This window comes from Lycium barbarum, chromosome 6 (genome assembly GCF_019175385.1).
Source record: "Lycium barbarum isolate Lr01 chromosome 6, ASM1917538v2, whole genome shotgun sequence".
Lineage (NCBI taxonomy): Eukaryota > Viridiplantae > Streptophyta > Magnoliopsida > Solanales > Solanaceae > Lycium > Lycium barbarum.
The window spans coordinates 5,055,021-5,069,639 of NC_083342.1; positions in this window are offsets into that span (position 1 = coordinate 5,055,021).

Below are 14,619 nucleotides of genomic sequence, written 5' to 3' on the forward strand. Positions count from 1 at the left end.
CCTCCAAAAAATCAACTTTATTTCTTCACACTTTCCCTTAAAGTGATTTTTTGGAAACTACCCCCGAGCTTGTTGCAGAAGAACTCAGACGAAGCTTTTGGGTGTGCCTTGGTGAAGATCTCAGACATACTTTCCTATCTCTTATTTCTTCTTCAAATGACGAAGGTTTTCCGCCATTAATTGGGCCTGCAAAAAAGCATGAATACGTCTTGATAAAATTTTCATCTCTGTTACGACCAGACTTGACAATATTTCTCTTTGGCCTTTGCGAACCACGTGAATCATCTTCATGCTGAGTTTCATATTCTTGAGTATCCAGACTCCCCCTTTCTCTTAGGTCCTTGACAATTGTGTTATTTGGAGAAGAACATGAGTCGGTGACGATCTGACCATTAATTTCTAGCGAAGACTCAGCACCACCGTAGGATCCACCACTAGATTCCCTTTTCAGCTCCTCAATGAACTGTTTGTCAGCTTTAGAGTATCCGAGAACCATATTATCTGTCTCTCCATATGAAATTGAGCCTTCAAGGTCAACCTCTTCATTTATTTGACCGTCGGCTTTTCCATCTGCTTTCAGTATTTGATCTGAGCTAGTGATTGACTCTGATATATGGCAGATGATTGACTAGAGACTTCAACTTCCACTACAAATCCCTCAATGCTTTCTCCAGAATGGTCACCATTGTCATATGTAATTTCGAATACTGCCTGCTCAGGTTCTACTTCAAAATCCTTCATATCCAGACTTTTATTACTAGCTTCAGGATCTTCTTCGTTAATCTCCTCGATAGCAGCTACCATGTCACCAGTCTGAACATCTTTAGAATCTTCTTGCTTTTTGTTGCTGACACCAATGTGTTCCTTCTCCACGTGATGGACTGTATTATCTCCTAAATCCACGATCCAGTCTTTTTCGAATTGATGGAAGCTAAGGCATCTACTGCTCGAGTCTCAACTACGAAGCACCTTCCTCGGTCTTCTTCTTCTTCAGCAACTTTCTCGGTTTGAGCCATGTTACTTTCTTTGGCTTGGCAAAATCATTTTATGTGTCCTACTTCACTACATCGGTAACATTTAATAGACTTCTTACCATAATGATTAGAAGAATCCTCCTTTTGTCTTGACGAGCTTGAACCCTCATGGAATTGAGAATGTGTCATATCTCTTGAGCCACTTGGCTCTTGTATTTCTTTAAAATTCCTCTTGTTAGCAACAAGAGCATTTCTTTCCCCTTCTGTGATAGACACACTAGCCATCTGTTTGGCTAGTAGCTCATGTGATGACAACAAATTCTCAAACTCCTCCAAGGACGATTGTTGAGCCCATCCTTGAATTGATGTAACAAAAGAAATATATTCTTTCTTCAAACCACGAATAATAATAATTCTCATTCGTGCTTCAGAGATAGCCTCATCCGGATTTAATAATGAGATCTCTGAACATAAGTTCTTAATCTTCAAAAAATATTCGGCAATAGAAAGATTACCTTGAATGGTGTTAGCCAATTCATTCTCCAAGATCTGTAGCCGCGCTTCATCCTTCTTATTGAATAAACGATCAAGGATCCTCCAAATTTCATGAGCTGATTTACACCTTATAATATGATCAAACAAGTTGTGAGAGATAGACCTCTTTAGGTTGAACTCCGCCTTCGCATTAGTTTGCTTCCACTTCTTGTATGCGTTGCTATTTTTCAGTTCGTCAATAGGAGGACTTGTGTAACTACCATTAACAACATCCCACAAATCCTCTCCCACAAGGTATGACTCCATACATGTCTTCCATACCTTGTAATTGGACTGATTCAATAACTCCACCCCCAGTCCATTAACATGGCCGCTCAAATCCATTTAGAGAAACCAGTTGAATCTACCACTAACCTGATCTTGAAATAAAATCCAGAAGCCAACGTATGGCTATGGCTCTGATACCATGTAGACAAATATAGCAAAAGAAAAATAAATCGGGAAAACCTTCTGCTAGCCCAAGATCGTTAACTAAGATCGAGAGATTCAACTAAAGAAAAGGAAGCTATGAAAGGAGAACTTTGTTATGGAACAAGATTTCTTGAATTGCTTTAAAGTGGGTTCATTACAAATGACTAAGGCCATCCCTATTTATACTTGTGTAGGGATGGTTCTAGAAATTATTCTAGATATATCTACAAGAAAAATCTAGTAAACTTTATCTTCTACCACTACTCTAGAATATCTAGATTTTTCTTTAGGATAATTATCCAAGATCCTACACTAGACTATTCTAAATCCCTTACTAAATATCTAAAAAATTTTGTACCTCCAAAAAATCAACTTTATTTCTTCACACTTTGTACATTTAAGTCACAAAAATTTAGACAACTTGAGCAGATTCTACATCCATTGAACCTTGTAACAGGACAAATCAATTGGACGACAATATCTCTGATGCTTAGTTGATTGTTTTCACTGTCTTATTTGGTTTAGAGGACCGATGGATTTTAAATTTAAACTTAATGAGTATATAATATCTACATTCTCACTATTAATTACTGTATATCGTTTACATTTCTATAAGTCTGGAACTTAGTCTTTGTTAAAATTTTAACAATATTCACATATATACTCTTTATCTCACACACACACACACACACACACACACATATATATATATATATATATATATATATATATATATATATATATATATATATATATATATATATATTATTTTTAATTTGTCTAAGAATATCATCTTTTTATATATAAAAACAATTTAATTTTAAAAGTTTCACTCTTAGTGAAACGATTCATAATCACACGAATGTCCAAGATTTGTATTATTCTATAAGTTCCAAAAGTCTTATTTTCTTTCTTAAATTCCACGTCTAGTCACACAGTGTCACATAAATTAAACGGAGAAGAGTGTGTGTGTGTGTGTAATACTGAATTCATATTGTGATGCCCATGTGGAGGGCGGGCTGACAAGAGCAGGTCATAGAGAAAGTCCGATAACTTTTTAGTTTGGCAAACTCATTAAGAAAGGATGCACCTGATAATGATACCTTAAGCGAATTTCACATCAGAATGAGAGAAAAAGTGAAGATTTTTATAAAGCATAACACAAATTCACATTAGTTACGCTCGCTTTTAAACTCATTGATGGAACAGCCCACTGGACAAATTCGTAAAACATGTCGGCCCAAAACGTATAACGCGTGCCATAAACTCAGATTGTGGCACATATTCACCTATTTTTGGGAGTACATTGCATCAGTGACTATTTGCAAAAGTATTGATTCAACTGAACTGGTCCTGTTAATTGTGATCTGTCAAGAACCCATAAGAAACTTTAATTTGTCGAGGGACCAAGTCTTGTTTTGAGACCTTTTTTGTTTGTTTGTTTTGTTTCAATTTCTTAATTGGTGTGCGCTATCCGTATTGGAGCCCGACTATATACGGATTCGAGTTAGGTAGGATTCATTTTCGGGGAAAGCGCTCCCTATCAAAGATTTTTTCATATTCAGAGCTCGAATTCAAAATTTCTGATTAAGAAAGGAGCAGTCTCATCCATTGCACCACATCATTTAGTAGTTGTATTGTGACTGTTCCTACTACACAAGTAGTACTATGAAAGTGACACAATTGAAGGTCCAATTAAGTCGACCAAGTCTTTATGGCCGTTGTATTACTATTCACACCATTGTGTATTATGTTTCTACTGTATATGTGACTAGCTTCTAACTTTCTGCTGCCTAATTAATGCTTTTTCATTTCAATTTATATGAATATGTTTGATGCGGCAGAATTTTTGTCAAAATGCCATCCTCCCCACTGGTTGTATGGGCGGGTTGTTCTAACTATATATGGATTAAAGAAGTAAATATAATTGAATGTATAATTTTGCAATTTGAAATCTGAAATATATATATAAAAAAATTGATTATAAGATAATTTCATTAAGCATATAACAAAAAATGTAAAGTTGATAGTTTTCAGATATAAAAAAAGGCCAGTACGTTTTCGTTAAAAGAGACTAAGATGAAAACAATGTCCCATAAACTGAAATAAAGTGAATATATGTTTCAATCGGTGGTTAATATTTTATCCAAATATTTAAAGTATGAGTATAACCCAAATCTGCTGCCTACCCAATTAATACAAGGTACTACAGTAGATTATCATCATGCAATTTGTTGTCCCCAACTTGACAATAGGTTGAGGGAGCAAATTTTTAACTTATAATTCATTCAAGTAAAATTTTCGACCGAGTTCAAGAATAGAAGGAAAAAAAAAAACAATTGTTTTTTGAGATAAACACGCTTCACTTAATTTTGAATATCATTTGTGTCTTGAAATCAATCAATAAATGGATGAGTTTGAGTTTATGATTATATTATAGATCTAATAGGAATAATCCAACCAATATTGTTATTGGATGAATAACATCACCGCATCTTTGTTTTGGGTTCGAACCCTAACGATGAAAAAATCCTGATAAGGAACGCTTTCTCTTCAATGAGTTTTATTAGGCATGAATTTAGATTAGTCAAGCCTCAAAACGGGTACCTAACACAGAATAAGTATTTAAAAAGTAAGAGGAGTACTTGTCATAAAAGCATTGGCATCTAAAATTCTTGGTTTGACTTTCTTCTTTTAGCTATATTTTTAATTTACGAGGAATTTTGAAAATACTGATTGGAATCATTAAAGATTTGTTCAATGTGATGGCCTAATTAAATCCAGTAGGAGGTCACAGTTAACCTACCCTATTACAATTCCACCAAATTCTTCTGTTCCATCTGCCCTCCGCCGCACCCCCACCGCCCAAATTAAGAGAAATTAATTGTTACTCTTTTTAGCAAAGTGGGTTAAAAAGTTTATCCACCTAGTCATAATAATATTTAATTATCGTCAGTATATATTTAGGGGGCCTCTGATAGGATGTATAAACATTTCAATTGAAAAGGGCAGTTCGGTAAAGTATTCCGCGTAAGCAAAATTCGAAAAAAAGACCGCACTCCAAAAGATGTGACGTAGATAACTTACCTTACTTCAAGCATTAATCATATATAAACATTTCAATACATGCATAAAGATAACATAATATATATTTGGGTTGTTTGATTTCAACTTGCATAAATTTCAACATTGCTTATCCCATGTTGGGTTGTTTTTTCCCTTGTCGGGAAAATAATATCTGCATATATTATGCAGGAATTTATTTATTATTTTATGTAAGATTAAAAATTAAATAAGAATACGAAAAGTAATAATACATTGATTAAATTGCTAAAAATGACCAAATTAACCTTCATAATAGTAAGAAAAATTATTTCGTCTAAAAAGTAAGAAAATATTTCAATTATACATTGTGTATTGATATTTAACATATCAAATTAAACATTCGATAAGAAATAATTTATGCATTACAATTCTGCGTATGTTAGGTGAAGTCGATACAACAGTTTGCAATAGAATCCCTCTGGATTAATAAGATTTCTTTTATTACTAATTAATGACTTTATTGCTTTTATTGAATTTACTTTCGTTTATCGTTAATCCTGGGACCTACAGTAATTGATAGTAGAAGTATTCAATTACTTATTAATTCCTTGTTAGTTCACTTTTTCGAACATAATAAGGAAATTAATTAGTAGTCTAATTTGATTCTAGAACGATTGGTTTATTCCTAAGTTTAATACAATAACTAAATTTTATTAAGTCATCTACAAATTATAATTACTCGTCGTTTAGCTGCTATCTACTCTCCTTAAATTCCTCTCCTGAGTTCAATTCAAATTATGGGACAAATTAGACAGATAATTATTTCTCTCGAGTACTCAATTAATATATTTATAAACATTATCCGATAACGATTGACGGATTAAAATTACTTTAAGACGAAGGAAAAATCCATAAAATTGATAAAAGCTGATTTACTTTACCACATAAATTGATAAAAGTTAATTTACTAATCCCAAGATAAAATACCAAAATGAAAAAGATGCGTTTCTCCAAAGCTCTTTTACTGAAGTCCTTCTAAATCCAAATTAAAATTACAAATAAAAATTATGCTAACTTATTTATAGTGTTATGTTAAACCAAATACATATTTTACATAATATCCATATACTCTGTTTTAGGTCAATGAACCAAACGTCTTAAACTAAAAGTGATCAAGTCCAAAATGTGTAGTGAGAACAGAGACGACAAATATGACTAGTATTAAGATACAAGCTACAATGTGAATTTATTCAAAATAAGGACAGCTTAAAACCATGCCGTGTTCTAGTAGTGATAATAAATGCTACTTGCTAATCAACAAGTTTTAAGAAGTAGCATTAATTATAATGTGGACCTCTTACTTAAACATTAGTACATTAATTATAATATGGAAAACATGAAAATCAACATCATCATACATTAAGGCTCTTAGAATTTCAATTCCAATCTTCTTCTCTTTTTTTTTTCCTACTAAAATTATGGGCAGCGTCAGAAATATTCATGTGCCCATAAAAACTAAAGGATTCAAAATAAGGACAGCTTAAAACCATGCCGTGTTCTAGTAGTGATAATAAATGCTACTTGCTAATCAACAAGTTTTAAGAAGTAGCATTAATTATAATGTGGACCTCTTACTTAAACATTAGTACATTAATTATAATGTGGAAAACATGAAAATCAACATCATCATACATTAAGGCTCTTAGAATTTCAATTCCAATCTTCTCTTTTTTTTTTTTTTTTTTCCTACTAAAATTATGGGCAGCGTCAGAAATATTCATGTGCCCATAAAAACTAAAGGATGATCACCCCATTTCGGCCCTTAATATTGATAGCAACACGAAAGATGTTCAATGGATCTGAAGACAAAATACTCGGAACAAAATAAAATTCTTCACATGGTTATGGTACCACAATAGACTTTTGACCTGAACGTACTTATTAAATTCATCATAATAATTTTCAAAATAATATCCTGTTTCAAATGTGTTGGTGAATATACCACAAATTACAATAAATTACAGTAAAAAAATAAAATGAACAAAATGAAGAACAAAGTAAATAAATATTCTTCAGGCTGAGGCGCAGATATCTTGCTCTCTTTATGGAGATTGAAGCCCACTGCGACATAATCTTCACCGGTCCAGCAGTATAACTCTAATTTGTCCCTTTCAGGATACAAAAGCCCGGCAACGTCGTGTGACTCAAACAACTCCAGACTAGTTGAAGAGTCCAAAGCTCCACCAAAAGAACACCTTCCATCAACATAAAAAAAAAAAATTACTCTCTTTTTGTAGTGAAGTAGTTGGAGACTCACTCTCAACTCTATCTTTCACTACACTAACCTCACTTTACAACATATTCTCACACAACAACACAATATTTCTTTTATATTTTTTCTACCTCCACAAGTTAAGGATCAATAACTATTTATAGGTGAGGAAAGTCATCCTTATAATGAATTGGATGAAAAGGTGAATTCGTGGGGTATTAAATTGATAAGAATATGGGAGAATAATTATTAGGAGTTACAAGAGTTTCACTAGAGAAATAGTGGTCATATTCTTACCACTAGGGGTGTACAAAGTAAACCGACAAATCACACCAAACCGACAAATCGAGAAAAAAATTCGATTAGTGGTTTGGTTTGACTTGATTTGGTGTTGAAAAAAAAACCCGATCATAATTGGTTTGTTTGGTTTTCGCTAAAAAAAAATCAAATCGAACCAAACCAATCCAACATTACATGTATTCAATTTTAAAAATATTTTATACATAAAAATATTTATTTGTAATGTAATTTATAAATATTTCTTAAGTTTTTTCGTAGTTTTTTTTATCTATTATCATATTATTCAAGCTTGAACTTAGGGTTTTGAATGTGAATAAGTTTTATATCCTATGGATGTTAGTAACTCTTATAAAGTCCAAACCAAAACCAACTCAACACTAATACTAATAAAAGAAATTCAATTTACCACTAGGAATAACAATAATGTTGGATATCTATTCTTTAGTTTTGCATAATTGGTTTAGAGAGTGAAAATACATAACTTAAGTTTTTTTCTTGTCATGTAATTAATACTTATTAACCGTATTTATTTTAGCATGACTTGGTATTTTTAGATTATGGTCATTTTCTTTATGGCTTATTAATTAGCAATATTTATTTTAGCCGATTTTATTATCTTTTATTGAATATTTTAATACAATGTCATTACTCTTCTCACATTTTGTGTTATTTTCTTAATACAACACCTGAATTACATAGTTGTATCTAACTAGGACTAAAGAAATATTTGAAGTAAAAGTTATATGTTTTGTATCAAGACTATTCCGAAAAAAAAAAAAAAAAACCAAATAACCCGAGAAAACCCGAGGTTGAAAAACCCGAATTTTATTAGTTTGGTTTGGTGTATAAATTTAAAAACCCGACACAATTAATTTGATTTAATGTTTAAAAAATCTAAACCAACCCGGTCCATGTAAACCCCTACTTACCACTAACAACTGTGATCTAAAGGGAATTTAAGGCCACCATATGCCTTTGGAACGTGGGAATGAAATGGAACAATAGGCAGTTTTAATGACAGCGCTCTAATGTAATTATTTGTAATATTAAAATGTTCATAACCCAACAGAATGTTATTGCGTAAAATGTAGAATTCAAAAGTACTCTTGCAAGGAATAAGGTTAATAATTATTTTTAGACAAATATTCACATTCATTGGATTCCTCTACGAAGGGATTTTATAAAACTTAGTGTAGCTGGTGCTGCCAAAAGAAACGATGGGAAAGGTGGAATAGGGGGTATCATCATAAATCATAATAACGCCTGGTAATATTATGGAAGTTTTGACGCATACATTCGAGCTGAATTATGTGCTCCATACAATGGTTTTAAATTTCAGACTGCTTTGTTATGCTTTATTTAGTATTTTAATTTGTCATGGCTTCTTTACTTTCATTATTTCTTTTTCGGCACTGCTTTGATTTGCTTTTTTCTAGAGTCTATCGGAAACAACCTCTCCACCTACCATGATAGGATAAGATCTGCGTACACTCTACCCTCCTCAGACCCACTTGTTGAATTACACTGGGTATGTTGTTGTAGACAATGGTTTTAAAATTGTTGAATCTCGAGGACTTTACCCTTTAGAGATGGAAACGGACTTCGTATAAGTTCTTGACTTGTTGGATAATTCTAACCATATTTGTGTTTATGCTCTTGTTAATAAATGCATCATTGATGCAGTTGATGAGGATGTCCGGTAGAATTACAGAAAACTAATGCACTGAATTAATTACAAGAAGGAATGTCACACCACTTTTTTCTTCAAATATACATAAGTATTAAATCGAAAGGGTTTTCGGAAACTAGTATAGATGATAAAATTTCAAAAATGGATTTATTAAAAATGAGTGTGTGCAGTGGCGGAGCTAGGATTGCCGCTGAGGAGTTCAAAGCATAAAAAAATAAACATACAAAGAAGCCTAAGGGGGTTCAACATTTATTATATATATATAAATAATTTTAACCTAGTAAAAATAATATTTTTTTTTCGCCGAGGGGGTTCGGATGAACACCCTCGGCTCTATGTGGCTCCGCCACTGTGTGTGCCAAGTCAACCTTTGACTTCAAAAGATTGTTTTGCGACATATTTCAGTTAAGAAATTCTATTAACTGAGAGGACCCCTTGAGACACTGCTAGAAATAGATGTCTTCCCCACCGACATTCAGTGAGAAATTTATGTTGTAAAACATGATTTTCTCATCTCAATCCCACCGAACCATATCACTGGAAAAATGCATGGTGGGAAACAGTTTCCCACTGAAACGCTGAGAAACTTGCGAATTTTTTCTTGTGAAAACACTACTATGTAGATTTTTCCCACCGCCATTCAGTGAGAATAATCACTGAACATTTTTAAGTGGAAAATTTCAATGGAAAAATAGTAATTTTTTAGTAGTGAGATATGCTTTGGAATATTGTGAATAGCAATAACATAAGACTATATGGAACTCTTCTTAAATTCCTAATTACCCCTAGTATCATAAATTTATCCAAGGTCCCCTAAATATTAATGAGGAGAATATGAAAATCAACATCATCATACATTAAGGTTCTTAGAATTTTGACTCTATCTCCGTTATTTTCCTACTAAAATTGGCAACATTACTACTATTAAGAAGCACCGGTTGGTGATCCTTTTTCGTCGTCCGTCGTGAACCCCCATAAAAAAAAATAAAAAAAATTGAGCCCCATATTAAATATATCCATAAAAGAAAATTATAAAAAAAAATTATGAGCCCCATATATATTAAATAACAATTAATATTAAAAAAAAATGTAGGCCTCATATTAAACACCATTCAGTATTAAAAAGTGGAATCCACCACATTCAAACTCACTGGAAAAAAAGTGGACCCCATATTAACAAAATCAAGCAATATTGAAAAAAAAATGAATCTCATATTTAAAAAACAAACAATGTTAAAAAACAATGTGGGCCCCATATTAAACACCATGCGTATTCGTAGCAAACACTAATATAATAAAGTTTTAAATACGGAGCACAAACTACAATGTTATATTAATCGTGTTTTGAACATAGTATCCCATATTGACAAAATCAAGCAATATATAAAATAAAATGAATCCCATATTAAAAGAATAAACAATGTCAAAAAAAAGTGCAGACTTTGTATTCTTAGCAAACACTAATATAATAAAGTTTTAGATACGGAGCACAAATTACAATGTTATATCAATCGTGTTTTGAACTTAGTGTATATAAAATAAAATAAAATTTGAGCCTCATATTAAATAGGCCCATAAAAAAAATTGTAAAACAAAATAATTGTGGGCCCCATATATATTAAACAACAACTAATATTAAAAAAAATTGTGGGCCCCATATTAAACATCATCCAGTATTAAAAAAAAAAAAAAAAAAAAAGTGGAACCCATCACATCCAAACTCACGGGAAAAAAAAAGTGAACCCCATATTAACAAAATCAAGCAATATTAAAAAAAAAGTGAATCTCATATTAAAAAAAACAAACAATGTTAAAAAAAAATTGTGGGCCCCATATTAAACACCGTGCATATTCGCAGCAAACACTAATATAATAAAGTTTTAAATACGGAGCACAAACTACAATGTTATATTAATCGTGTTTAGAACATAGTATCCCATATTGACAAAATCAAGCAATATAAAAAAAAATGAATCACATATTAAAAAAAAAAATAATGTCAAAAAAAAAGTGCAGACTTTGTATTTTTAGTAAACACTAATATAATAAAGTTTTAGATACGGAGCACAAATTACAATGTTATATCAATCGTGTTTTGAACATAGTGTATATATATATATTATATGCATAAAAATAGTACAAACTAATAATGTCCAAAAGGGTGGGCCCCATATTAAACAACACCAAACAATATAAAAAATAAAAAATAAAAAAAGAAGTAACTATATAAAGCATGGGTTTAGACCCATGCTTCATCGCCCGTTGTCCCTTAAAAAAAGGGCGGGCCCCATACTAAATAGCACCAAGGAATAAAAAAAAGGAAGAAAAAAAAGTGGAACCCGCCACGTCCAAACTCACAGAAAACAAAAAGTGCACCCCATATTAATAGAATCAAGCAATATTAAAACAAAAGTGAATCCCATATTAATAAAACAAGCAATGTTAATAAACAAATGCTTAGAAAATAAAACAATTAAATCAATAATGATAGACTCATTGCCACATGCGTATCAACCCATTAGTGGGAGCAAATGAAATTATTGTACAGTAACATACTTAAAATACTTATATATTAAAATAAGATAGAATTTAATTATTTTTTTATTTTTTCCTTACTCTAATAAATGTGAAAATAATTGTGGGCCCCATATTAAACACCATGCGTATTCGTAGCAAACACTAATATAATAAAGTTTTAAATACGGAGCACAAACTACAATGTTATATTAATCGTGTTTTGAACATAATATCCCATATTGACAAAATCAAGCAATATATAAAAAAAAAAAGTCCAGACTTTGTATTCTTAGCAAACACTAATATAATAAAGTTTTAGATACGGAGCACAAATTACAATGTTATATCAATCGTGTTTTGAACATAGCATATATATATATATATATCCATGCGCCCATAAATACTTAAATAGTATAAAGATGAATCACCCTATTAGGGCCCTTTATAATTAATGGTATTTATTTAGCATGGTTGTTGTCGGTTGCCCATAGACACTTAATAAATACTCGAAGGAGACATTTTACTATTCTTCTTCTTATAGAAAATTCAATAACTTGTGCCTTCTATTCTTCTTCTTATAGAAAATTCAATAACTTGTGCCTTCCAAGATAAAATGCTAGCAAGAATGATTGAGTTTATTACTCAAACGTTAAAAAATTCAATAACTTGTGCCTTCCAAGATATGCTAGCAAGAATTATTGAGTTTATTACTCAAACGTTATTCAATTATTGAAGTTATGTCTTCGTCGGCGTTTGGGTTTAAACTTTATTGAAAATTGAAAAAAGAAAATTATTAAAGTTAAGTTGAAGTTGTGTATAGAAAGCCCCGCTTGCCTTTTCAAATGCGAGTGACTGAACACTTTTTTTGCTATGAATGAATGGTTTTCATGCTTGTTCTTCGAACCGGGCCTATCGACGAGTTTTTGGGTGAGCGCGACATAGCCATACATTGTTCCGACCATTGTAGCACGTGTGTCCTCTGTATAGGGCTTACACGGTGATTAGAACTAATGCACATTTTGTACATGCATTTTACTTGAAAGGTTTTGTTACTGGAAAAAAAAATTGACTAATTTTTCAAACTTGAAAAACTCTATCTTCCAGAAAGTAAATGGAAAAATCAATCTAATATATAGTCAACCATTTGGAAAGAAAAACTGAAAACAAAGGGTATAAAATTTACGTCCAAACATCTCCTTTATTTTGTCATAAAAAAGTAACTTTTTCATAATCATCTCACACCAAAAATCAATATGACCGGTTTTTGTGAATTTTCCAACACCCAATTCATAATTTGACATTTATAGCAGTCCATACAGACATAATTCCAAAACGAAAAAGAAAAAACACTACTGTTATGTGGGCCCCAATTATAAATCTATAGTAGATCTCTTTGTCGTTTGAGTTACACAAGAAAAACTCATGGTAATAGTAAATTCGAAGTGTAATTGGCAGAGTATTAATGGTATAAATAAGAAAGTCAAATAGACATTCATTTAATTTCCAGAAGGTCCTCCTATTTAATGAATTTTCATGAATTGAATGTTCTAATTTCAAAGAAAATTGACTGTTTAGCTGTCGCTGGCAATTCTTTTCACATATTTTAGATAATAACAATTTGGACTTTGCAAGAATATATGCACGATTAATACATGTGAGCACAATTTTCAGATTATTCCATTAAGATAATTCGTCTTGATAATGTTGCCGGGAGCAAGCCGAATTTCGAAATGAAAGTGAAAGAGTAAGTCACTGGCTAGAGGGCGACCGACCTACCGGACCGGTATATTTACATATCAGACTTTCAATGATAATTGCATATCGAGTATAATACTTTTCAAAATCATCTTGGTAATACACACGCATATTTTATCACCTCCAACTTGTCCCTAATTGTCCAGCTTAAAGCAGCATATACAACTTAAAATTTTGCAAGGTTCCAATTGCCGAAATGTATTTTTAGAGTCCGGAGTCAAAATGACTTGTTTTTTGAGCTAATAGCCCCAAATAGGCTGCCTTTTTTTTTTTTGTATCACAATGGGTATTTCGTTGGATAACCAACGAAATACCCACACAATACTGTTCCGGTGCCGAACTAATAAGTTCATTTCGCTACACTTGTAGCGAAATGTAACAATTTTTGTTTTTTTTTGTATTTCGTTTATTAAAAAACGAAATATGATTTTTTTTTATTTCGTTCATATAAAAACGAAATTGGATTTTTTTTTTTTTGCATTTCATTGGTATATTAACGAAATAGTATATTTTTTTTTGTATTTCATTTATTAAAAAACAAAATATGAATTTTATTTTTTATTTCGTTCAGCTAAAAACGAAATTGGAATATATATATATATATTTGCATTTCGTTGGTAGATCAACGAAATAGGATAAAATATATATTTTAATTTTATTTTGTATTTCGTTGATATACCAACGAAATAGGAAATTATATTTTTTTTTTATTTTTTTTTGCATTTCGTGTATAAAAAACGAAATAGGATAATTTTTTTTTTGTATTTTTGCATTTCGTTTATATAAAAAAAATAGGAAAATAATTTTATTTTCATTTCGTTTATATAAAAACGAAATAGGAATATATATAACGGGTATAACGTGGACTATAACGGGTATAGCCAATAAAAATATATATATATATTCCTATTTCGTTTTTATATAAACGAAATGAAAATAAAATGATTTTCCTATTTTTTTTATATAAACGAAATACAAAAATACAAAAAAAAAAAATTATCCTATTTCGTTTTTTAATACATGAAATGGCAAAAAAAATAATTATAATTTCCTATTTCGTTGGTATATCAACGAAATACAAAAAAAAATAAAAAATAATA